The sequence below is a fragment of the Lithobates pipiens genome, unplaced genomic scaffold (genome assembly GCF_037356315.1).
Source record: "Lithobates pipiens isolate NorthernLeopardFrog02 unplaced genomic scaffold, aLitPip1_a1.2 Scaffold_30, whole genome shotgun sequence".
Lineage (NCBI taxonomy): Eukaryota > Metazoa > Chordata > Amphibia > Anura > Ranidae > Lithobates > Lithobates pipiens.
The window spans coordinates 29,692,283-29,701,985 of NW_027507791.1; the positions used below are offsets into that span (position 1 = coordinate 29,692,283).

The 9,703-nt window shown below is 52.2% G+C and overlaps 1 long non-coding RNA gene across 1 annotated transcript; it reads left to right on the forward strand.

Annotated features, from left to right (window-relative positions):
• The first annotated feature begins 753 nt into the window (after positions 1–753).
• LOC143942038 (uncharacterized) lies at positions 754–8,859 on the forward strand. Its single transcript, XR_013264648.1, has 4 exons — positions 754–845; positions 925–1,005; positions 1,093–1,149; positions 8,672–8,859. It is a non-coding gene; the product is annotated as an uncharacterized LOC143942038 (long non-coding RNA).
• The last annotated feature ends 844 nt before the right edge of the window (positions 8,860–9,703 follow it).

Sequence of the window (9,703 nt, forward strand, 5' to 3'; positions counted from 1 at the left end):
GCCGGTTCTGAGACTCGGGAATTGACGGATCCCCACCCCAGATCAGGCGGGTCTATTGGGGGGGTAACTACTAGGAACATGTTGCGGGATGTTGAACACCCCGTGACCAGGACCCCTCGTGGGGCTACCATGGTCCTGGTCACGGGGTGTTCGACATCTTTTTCATGGGGACCTGGTCACGGAATGTAGGACACCCCGTGACCAGGACCCCTCGTGGGGCTACCATGGTCCTGGTCACGGGGTGTTTGACATTCCGTGACCAGGTCCCCAAGAAAAAGATGTCAAACACCCCGTGACCAAGACCATGGTAGCCCCACGAGGAGTCCTGGTCACGGGGTGTTTGACATCTTTTTCATGGGGATCTGGTCACGGGATGTCGAACACCCCGTGACCAGGACCCCTCGTGGGGCTACCATGGTCCTGGTCACAGGGTGCTTGACATCTTTTTCTTGGGGACCTGGTCACGGGATGTCGAACACCCCATGACCAGGACCATGGTAGCCCCACGAGGGGTCCTGGTCACGGGGTGTCCGACATCCCGTGACCAGGTCCCCAAGAAAAAGATGTCAAACACCCCGTGACCAGGACCATGGTAGCCCCACACGACCGCGATGCCAAAGTCACGCAATGTTGCAGTAGGACAAGTGGTTGGAGGGCGGATCACCTGTATAGAGGTATCAGTACAGAGCTGGGTGTGTCCACACAAGGGATATAATACACATAAAAGGGGGTGGGGAGGGGTGGAGAGGGGTGGGGAGAGGAGGGTCTGACCAGATTTCAGATCAAATAAAAGTCTCCTCACACCTGTACCCAGCATAGTGTGTGCCGTCACATCGATCGCCATGGTAAGTTATATTACCTACAGAGGGTTTATATTACCCGTCCTCACCCATCATCATTGTGTTCTCTTTTCCTCATCCCCAGACTGCAATCCTCAAACCCACCAACAAAATGGGCTGTCTTCTGATCTTTATGAGTCTCTTCTTTGCCTACAGCATTACCGAGGTGAGTACCTACCTCTCCTCATTATACAGGGGGGTACCTACCTTTCCTCACTACCAGGGTGAGTAACTACCTTTCTTCATTATACAGGGGGTGTCCCAACCTCTCCCCATACGCCCGGTGGGCATAACTTTGGAAGTTGCCATTGTGAGTACCTACCTTTCCTCATTATACAAGGAGAGTACCTACCTTTCCTCATTGCGGAGGACAATAATACAATTGCTATTAATAGGAGGCATAGAAAACTGTGACTGTGGGGGGGGAGGGTTCATTAGAGTGTAAGCTCCTCTGGTATAGAGACTGATGAGACTGTGGGGGAGGGGACATTAGAGTGTAAGCTCCTCTGTACAGAGACTGATGTGATTGGCTCAGTGATCCCTGTACAGCTCTGTGGTATATGTCAGCGCTATATAAATGAATAATAATGATATTAGTGGATGGGGAGGTTGGAGATCGGATGATGGAATCTCCTCATATGTTTGTACAGGTCCTGTTGCAGGAGAGGGGTATGCAAAGTTTGATTTAATAAGATTGCAAACAAGGACAGAAATATGAAAACTTTGAATGCAAATGAGCTGGAGGAATATCTGAATACTTCAGAGACCCTCTAAGTAATACTAAGTAATAATTTACATTATAATATGGACCCCCAAGTGTCAGGGTGTCATTGTTCTGGACCCCTAAGTGTCAGGGTGTCATTGTTCTGGGACCACAAGTGTCAGGGTGTCATTGTTCTGGGACCCCCAAGTGTCAGGGTGCCATTGTTCTGGATCCCCAAGTGTCAGGGTGTCATTGTTCTGGGACCCCCAAGTGTCAGGGTGTCATTGTTCTGGGACCCCAAAGTGTCATGGTGTCATTGTTCTGGATCCCCAAGTGTCAGGGTGTCATTGTTCTGGGACCCCCAAGTGTCAGGGTGTCATTGTTCTGGGATCCCCAAGTGTCATTGTGTCATTGTTCTGGACCCCCAAGTGTCAGGGTGTCATTGTTCTGGGACCACAAGTGTCAGAGTGTCATTGTTCTGGACCCCTAAGTGTCAGGGCGTCATTGTTCTGGGACCCCCAAGTGTCAGGGTGTCATTGTTCTGGACCCCTAAGTGTCAGGGCGTCATTGTTCTGGGACCACAAATGTCAGGGTGTCATTGTTCTGGGACCCCCAAGTGTCAGGGTGTCATTGTTCTGGGACCACAAGTGTCAGGGTGTCATTGTTCTGGGACCCCCAAGTGTCAGGGTGTCATTGTTCTGGGACCACAAGTGTCAGAGTGTCATTGTTCTGGACCCCCAAGTGTCAGGGTGTCATTGTTCTGGGACCCCCAAGTGTCAAGGTGTCATTGTTCTGGGACCCCAAAGTGTCATGGTGTCATTGTTCTGGATCCCCAAGTGTCAGGGTGTCATTGTTCTGGGACCCCCAAGTGTCAGGGTGTCATTGTTCTGGGATCCCCAAGTGTCATTGTGTCATTGTTCTGGACCCCCAAGTGTCAGTGTGTCATTGTTCTGGGACCACAAGTGTCTATGTGTCATTGTTCTGGACCCCCAAGTGTCAGGGTGTCATTGTTCTGGACCCCCAAGTGTCAGTGTGTCATTGTTCTGGACCCCCAAGTGTCAGGGTGTCATTGTTCTGGGGCCCCCAAGTGTCAGGGTGCCATTGTTCTGGGACCCCCAAGTGTCAGGGTGCCATTGTTCTGGGACCACAAGTGTCTATGTGTCATAGTTCTGGACCCCCAAGTGTCAGTGTGTCATTGTTCTGGACCCCCAAGTGTCAGGGTGTCATTGTTCTGGGACCCCCAAGTGTCAGGGTGTCATTGTTCTGGACCCCCAAGTGTCAGGGTGTCATTGTTCTGGACCACAAGTGTCAGGGTGTCATTTTTCTGGGACCACAAGTGTCAGGGTGTCATTGTTCTGGGATCCCCAAGTGTCATTGTGTCATTGTTCTGGGACCACAAGTGTCTATGTGTCATTGTTCTGGACCCCCAAGTGTCAGGGTGTCATTGTTCTGGACCCCCAAGTGTCAGTGTGTCATTGTTCTGGACCCCCAAGTGTCAGGGTGTCATTGTTCTGGGACCCCCAAGTGTCAGGGTGTCATTGTTCTGGGACCCCCAAGTGTCAGTGTGTCATTGTTCTGGGACCCCCAAGTGTCAGGGTGTCATTGTTCTGGGACCCCCAAGTGTCAGGGTGTCATTGTTCTGGGACCCCCAAGTGTCAGGGTGTCATTGTTCTGGATCCCCAAGTGTCAGGGTGTTATTGTTCTGGGACCCCCAAGTGTCAGGGTGTCATTGTTCTGGGACCCCAAATGTCAGCGTGTCATTGTTCTGGGACCCCCAAGTGTTAGGGTGTCATTGTTCTGGGATCCCAAGTGTCAGGGTGTCATTGTTCTGGGACCCCCAAGTGTCAGGGTGTCATTGTTCTGGGACCTCCAAGTGTCAGTGTGTCATTGTTCTGGATCCCCAAGTGTCAGGGTGTCATTGTTCTGGGACCCCCAAGTGTCAGGGTATCATTGTTCTGGGATCCCCAAGTGTCAGGGTGTCATTGTTCTGGGACCACAAGTGTCAGGGTGTCATTGTTCTGGGATCCCCAAGTGTCAGGGTGTCATTGTTCTGGGACCACAAGTGTCAGGGTGTCATTGTTCTGGGACCCCCAAGTGTCCAGGTGTCATTGTTCTGGGACCACAAGTGTCAGGGTGTCATTGTTCTGGGACCCCCAAGTGTCAGGGTGTCATTGTTCTGGGACCTCCAAGTGTCAGTGTGTCATTGTTCTGGATCCCCAAGTGTCAGGGTGTCATTGTTCTGGGACCCCCAAGTGTCAGGGTGTCATTGTTCTGGGACCCCCAAGTGTCAGGGTGTCATTGTTCTAGGACCCCCAAGTGTCAGGGTGTCATTGTTCTGGGACCCCCAAGTGTCAGGGTGCCATTGTTCTGGATCCCCAAGTGTCAGTGTGTCATTGTTCTGGGACCCCCAAGTGTCAGGGTGTCATTGTTCTGGGACCCCCAAGTGTCAGGGTGCCATTGTTCTGGATCCCCAAGTGTCAGTGTGTCATTGTTCTGGGACCCCCAAGTGTCAGTGTGTCATTGTTCTGGGACCCCCAAGTGTCAGGGTGTCATTGTTCTGGGACCCCCAAGTGTCAGGGTGTCATTGTTCTGGGACCCCCAAGTGTCAGGGTGTCATTGTTCTGGATCCCCAAGTGTCAGGGTGTTATTGTTCTGGGACCCCCAAGTGTCAGGGTGTCATTGTTCTGGGACCCCAAATGTCAGGGTGTCATTGTTCTGGGACCCCCAAGTGTTAGGGTGTCATTGTTCTGGGATCCCAAGTGTCAGGGTGTCATTGTTCTGGGACCCCCAAGTGTCAGGGTGTCATTGTTCTGGATCCCCAAGTGTCAGGGTGTCATTGTTCTGGGACCCCCAAGTGTCAGGGTATCATTGTTCTGGGATCCCCAAGTGTCAGGGTGTCATTGTTCTGGGACCCCCAAGTGTCAGGGTGTCATTGTTCTGGGACCACAAGTGTCAGGGTGTCATTGTTCTGGGACCACAAGTGTCAGTGTGTCATTGTTCTGGGACCCCCAAGTGTCAGGGTGTCATTGTTCTGGGACCTCCAAGTGTCAGTGTGTCATTGTTCTGGATCCCCAAGTGTCAGGGTGTCATTGTTCTGGGACCCCCAAGTGTCAGGGTGTCATTGTTCTGGGACCCCCAAGTGTCAGGGTGTCATTGTTCTAGGACCCCCAAGTGTCAGGGTGTCATTGTTCTGGGACCCCCAAGTGTCAGGGTGCCATTGTTCTGGATCCCCAAGTGTCAGGGTGTCATTGTTCTGGATCCCCAAGTGTCAGGGTGTCATTGTTCTAGGACCCCCAAGTGTCAGGGTGTCATTGTTCTGGGACTCCCAAGTGTCAGGGTGTCATTGTTCTGGAACCTCCAAGTGTCAGGGTGTCATTGTTCTAGGACCCCCAAGTGTCAGGGTGTCATTGTTCTGGGACCCCCAAGTGTCAGGGTGTCATTGTTCGGGGACTCCCAAGTGTCAGGGTGTCATTGTTCTGGATCCTCAAGTGTCAGGGTGTCATTGTTCTAGGACCCCCAAGTGTCAGGGTGTCATTGTTCTGGGACCCCCAAGTGTCAGGGTGTCATTGTTCTGGGACTCCCAAGTGTCAGGGTGTCATTGTTCTGGAACCTCCAAGTGTCAGGGTGTCATTGTTCTAGGACCCCCAAGTGTCAGGGTGTCATTGTTCTGGGACCTCCAAGTGTCAGTGTGTCATTGTTCTGGATCCCCAAGTGTCAGGGTGTCATTGTTCTGGGACCCCCAAGTGTCAGGGTGTCATTGTTCTGGATCCCCAAGTGTCAGGGTGTCATTGTTCTAGGACCCCCAAGTGTCAGGGTGTCATTGTTCTGGGACCCCCAAGTGTCAGGGTGCCATTGTTCTGGGACCCCCAAGTGTCAGGGTGTCATTGTTCTGGATCCCCAAGTGTCAGGGTGTCATTGTTCTGGGACCCCAAGTGTCAGGGTGTCATTGTTCTAGGACCCCCAAGTGTCAGGGTGTCATTGTTCTGGGACCCCCAAGTGTCAGGGTGCCATTGTTCTGGATCCCCAAGTGTCAGGGTGTCATTGTTCTGGGACCCCCAAGTGTCAGGGTGTCATTGTTCTGGGACCCCCAAGTGTCAGGGTGCCATTGCTCTGGGACCACAAGTGTCAGGGTGTCATTGTTCTGGGACCCCCAAGTGTCAGGGTGCCATTGTTCTGGGACCCCCAAGTGTCAGGGTGTCATTGTTCTGGATCCCCAAGTGTCAGGGTGTCATTGTTCTGGGACCCCAAGTGTCAGGGTGTCATTGTTCTGGGACCCCCAAGTGTCAGGGTGCCATTGCTCTGGGACCACAAGTGTCAGGGTGTCATTGTTCTGGGACCCCCAAGTGTTAGGGTGTCATTGTTCTGGGACCCCCAAGTGTCAGGGTGTCATTGTTCTGGGACCCCCAAGTGTCAGGGTGCCATTGTTCTGGGACCCCCAAGTGCCAGGGTGCCATTGTTCTGGGACCCCCAAGTGTCATTGTGTCATTGTTCTGGACCCCCAAGTGTCAGTGTGTCATTGTTCTGGGACCCCGAAGTGTCAGGGTGCCATTGTTCTGGGACCCCCAAGTGCCAGGGTGCCATTGTTCTGGGACCCCCAAGTGTCAGGGTGCCATTGTTCTGGGACCCCCAAGTGCCAGGGTGCCATTGTTCTGGGACCCCCAAGTGTCATTGTGTCATTGTTCTGGACCCCCAAGTGTCAGTGTGTCATTGTTCTGGGACCCCCAAGTGTCATTGTGTCATTGTTCTGGACCCCCAAGTGTCAGGGTGTCATTGTTCTGGGACCCCCAAGTGTCATTGTGTCATTGTTCTGGACCCCCAAGTGTCAGTGTGTCATTGTTCTGGGACCCCCAAGTGTCATTGTGTCATTGTTCTGGACCCCCAAGTGTCAGGGTGCCATTGTTCTGGGACCACAAGTGTCAGGGTGTCATTGTTCTGCGACCCCAAAGTGTCAGGGTGTCATTGTTCTGCGACCCCAAAGTGTCAGGGTGTCATTGTTCTGGGACCCCCAAGTGTCAGGGTGCCATTGTTCTGGGACCCCCAAGTGTCAGTGTGTCATTGTTCTGGGCCCCCAAAGTGTCAGTGTGTCATTGTTCTGGGCCCCCAAAGTGTCAGGGTGTCATTGTTCTGGGACCCCAAAGTGTCAGTGTGTCATTGTTCTGGGACCCCAAAGTGTCAGGGTGTCATTGTTCTGGGACCCCCAAGTGTCAGTGTGTCATTGTTCTGGATCCCCCAAGTGTCAGTGTGCATTGTTCTGGGGCCCCCAAGTGTCAGTGTGTCATTGTTCTGGATCCCCCAAGTGTCAGTGTGCATTGTTCTGGAACCTCCAAGTGTCAGGGTGTCATTGTTCTAGGACCCCCAAGTGTCAGGGTGTCATTGTTCTGGGACCTCCAAGTGTCAGTGTGTCATTGTTCTGGATCCCCAAGTGTCAGGGTGTCATTGTTCTGGGACCCCCAAGTGTCAGGGTGTCATTGTTCTGGATCCCCAAGTGTCAGGGTGTCATTGTTCTAGGACCCCCAAGTGTCAGGGTGTCATTGTTCTGGGACCCCCAAGTGTCAGGGTGCCATTGTTCTGGGACCCCCAAGTGTCAGGGTGTCATTGTTCTGGATCCCCAAGTGTCAGGGTGTCATTGTTCTGGGACCCCAAGTGTCAGGGTGTCATTGTTCTAGGACCCCCAAGTGTCAGGGTGTCATTGTTCTGGGACCCCCAAGTGTCAGGGTGCCATTGTTCTGGATCCCCAAGTGTCAGGGTGTCATTGTTCTGGGACCCCCAAGTGTCAGGGTGTCATTGTTCTGGGACCCCCAAGTGTCAGGGTGCCATTGCTCTGGGACCACAAGTGTCAGGGTGTCATTGTTCTGGGACCCCCAAGTGTCAGGGTGCCATTGTTCTGGGACCCCCAAGTGTCAGGGTGTCATTGTTCTGGATCCCCAAGTGTCAGGGTGTCATTGTTCTGGGACCCCAAGTGTCAGGGTGTCATTGTTCTGGGACCCCCAAGTGTCAGGGTGCCATTGCTCTGGGACCACAAGTGTCAGGGTGTCATTGTTCTGGGACCCCCAAGTGTTAGGGTGTCATTGTTCTGGGACCCCCAAGTGTCAGGGTGTCATTGTTCTGGGACCCCCAAGTGTCAGGGTGCCATTGTTCTGGGACCCCCAAGTGCCAGGGTGCCATTGTTCTGGGACCCCCAAGTGTCATTGTGTCATTGTTCTGGACCCCCAAGTGTCAGTGTGTCATTGTTCTGGGACCCCGAAGTGTCAGGGTGCCATTGTTCTGGGACCCCCAAGTGCCAGGGTGCCATTGTTCTGGGACCCCCAAGTGTCAGGGTGCCATTGTTCTGGGACCCCCAAGTGCCAGGGTGCCATTGTTCTGGGACCCCCAAGTGTCATTGTGTCATTGTTCTGGACCCCCAAGTGTCAGTGTGTCATTGTTCTGGGACCCCCAAGTGTCATTGTGTCATTGTTCTGGACCCCCAAGTGTCAGGGTGTCATTGTTCTGGGACCCCCAAGTGTCATTGTGTCATTGTTCTGGACCCCCAAGTGTCAGTGTGTCATTGTTCTGGGACCCCCAAGTGTCAGGGTGTCATTGTTCTGGACCCCCAAGTGTCAGGGTGCCATTGTTCTGGGACCACAAGTGTCAGGGTGTCATTGTTCTGCGACCCCAAAGTGTCAGGGTGTCATTGTTCTGCGACCCCAAAGTGTCAGGGTGTCATTGTTCTGGGACCCCCAAGTGTCAGGGTGCCATTGTTCTGGGACCCCCAAGTGTCAGTGTGTCATTGTTCTGGGCCCCCAAAGTGTCAGTGTGTCATTGTTCTGGGCCCCCAAAGTGTCAGGGTGTCATTGTTCTGGGACCCCAAAGTGTCAGTGTGTCATTGTTCTGGGACCCCAAAGTGTCAGGGTGTCATTGTTCTGGGACCACAAGTGTCAGGGTGTCATTGTTCTGGGACCCCCAAGTGTCAGTGTGTCATTGTTCTGGATCCCCCAAGTGTCAGTGTGCATTGTTCTGGGGCCTCAGATAAACTCTTCAGCAGAGAAGCCCCCTTTCTATGTTGCAGTTCTCAGGCTCGATGGATGAAAAGGGTGCAATGTAATGTTGGGTATTCAGTATATTGGAGGAATGATACTTTGTGTCTTCTCAGGGTCGGGTTCCGCTACAAGAATTCGTCGGCTGCTTCATCCCCGACCCACAGTTGAACAATCCCGAAAAGTGAGGCCGGCTAGAGAAGGTGCCGCTACATCTCCCGGCAACAACCGAATCCGCCGTATAAAATACAAAGGAATGAAAATGAATAATGAATGAAAATGACAAATTCAATAAAGGAGAACTAAAGGCAAAACCTTTTCTGTAATGTTTTTGGATATAATAAGGGGGGAGGGGCTTCATCCTATTGGTAAGATTTCCCTTCACTTCCTGTTCCATATCCAAAACAGGATGTGAGGGAATATCCTCGGTGGCCCCATTAGAAGATTTCCCCTCTATTCCCGTTCTGGTGACAACCTAAAATTTTGCGAAGTTACTTTCAATGATCATGGTCACCGGGGCAAATATAGAGGAGGAATCTCCCTAATGGGGCAGACCATTCTCAGCTCTCACAGAGCAATTCCTTTCAGCGAGACCATACACTATGTAATCTGATTGTACAACCTTTGGGTCTTTGAATAACCATCTTTGTGGTGGCCGGTCCTCTTCTCACGATTACAGGGATGAGTAATTGTCAACTTATTGGGAGTGAACTTTGATGGAAAGTTCAATCATCATATAATTATAAATATTATTTCCAGAGGGTGAAATCGGGGAGATTGAATGACAACCGACTCTCAGCTCTGAAATCCGAAACCCTCATTTTATACTTCTGGTAACATCGTGACATCAAAATCCACCAACATCACCAGGAGATTTATTACCGATAATACCAAAATAATTGCCGGTGGTTGGGGGAACTCTGGAACCTTCTAGGTGGTGCAGTTTTGGCAGAAGGACCTGCGGCCATAGACCATAATTGTGAGGCTCAGGTACATCCGCTCCTACCTGCTCAAACCCAGCAAAGTCGAAACCTATCAGGGATCCACTGCCCTCAGGCCACGATGCCATGCAGGATGAGGTAGGAGCAGATTCTGCAGAATCAAGGCCTCTCTCAGACCCTATAGCTGCTTTTCCCACATCTGGCCAC